The sequence below is a fragment of the Suricata suricatta genome, chromosome 1 (genome assembly GCF_006229205.1).
Source record: "Suricata suricatta isolate VVHF042 chromosome 1, meerkat_22Aug2017_6uvM2_HiC, whole genome shotgun sequence".
Lineage (NCBI taxonomy): Eukaryota > Metazoa > Chordata > Mammalia > Carnivora > Herpestidae > Suricata > Suricata suricatta.
This window is the reverse complement of record NC_043700.1, coordinates 163259167-163260723: the sequence shown is the minus strand read 5'-3', so window position 1 is coordinate 163260723 and position 1557 is coordinate 163259167.

Genomic DNA, 1557 nt, shown 5'->3' with positions numbered 1-1557 from the left:
ATGAATGGATCAAGAAGATGTGGTATATATACACAATGGAGTATTACATGGCAATGAGAAAGAATGAAATCTGGCCATTTGTAGCAACGTGGATGGACCTCGAGGGTGTCATGCTGAGTGAAATAAGTCAGGCGGAGAAGTATAGATACCATATGTTTGCACTCATAAGTCTAACAGGAGAACAGGAGAAACCTAATGAAGGACCATGGTGAGGGGACGGGGGAAAGACAGTTGGGGAGAGAGCAGGACACAAATCATGAGAGACTACTGAATACTGAAAACAAACCTAGGACTGAAGGGGGAGGGAGAGGGGGGAAAGGGGTGATGGTCATAGTGGGGGGCACTTGTGGGGAAGAGCACTGGGTGTTATATGGAAACCAATTTGACTATAAACTGTTATTAAAATAAAAAATAAAAAGCAAAAAAAATAAAGAAACAGAATCTGTTCTTTTTAGAGACATCTGAACACTTACATGTTTAGCTCTCTCTACACCATGAGGTGGATTTGTAGCTGAAATGTTTGGTCATCAGCTTTGGTTGTTTCCATACAACTGAGGACAAACTGGGACTAAAGAGACACAAAATGAATCCATGCAAGGTCACCCCTGGATTATTCTCACCCCAGGCTAGCCACCTCACCACTTCACAGACATTTACATCAAGCAGCTTCCTGGCCATCAACACAGCATCCTGTCTCACAGGTGCCTTTAATATGCCTAAAATGGCTGCATCTCCTCCTCCTCTTCCTCCCCCACCCCTTTCCCTAGTGCTGGGGAAACCGTTTTGTAAATCGCCACCCTTCCCAAAATCCTTAACCCCTCTACTACCTGCCTGGAGCATCATGACTTTTGTATGTTTTCCTTGCCCTGAAGATTACTGACTCATCTAGGCAGCTGTTTAGCTGAATCTTTAGTACCAGGTGTGGTGAAATACTAATAAATGTTTTAAAGATGTACCAAATAATGCCTTCTTGTCTCTAAACTTGGTGTTGCTCTCTACAAAGCCCAAGAAATGATGGTGGTGATGGTTGTGTGGTGGCATTCTTATTTATTGAGTACTTACTATGTTATAGACACTTTACCTCTGTGATCTCATTTAATCCCCATGTCAGTCTTATGAGGTAGCTACTATTATCATACCCATTTTACAGAGGAAAAAGAAAGCTCAAAGGGTTTAAATAATCTATGTTTATCCAACTAATACTTGGAAGAGCTAGGGTTTATGTCCAGGCAGTATATAAAAATGCTAGACAGAGCCCACGGACAAGCAGATATCTGGTCATAAAGAGGACATTTTCCTTTGGGTTGAGTTCTCTTCCAGCCAGCACCTGGGCTCTTTTCTTCCCATCCTGTGCTCCAGGCAGAGAGAAATTGTTCCACAAATCTCCCAGTCAGAGGCCTCACCACATTTTTCTCCTGCCAGTGCCTCTAATCCCAAGAGAAGGTGGGCAACCTGTACATCCCATTCTCTCATGTGATAAACCTCACATTGAGTGATCCATTTCTCACAGAAAACAATGATTGCCTCTTTGACACTTCTGCAGGAAAGCTCTGGTGT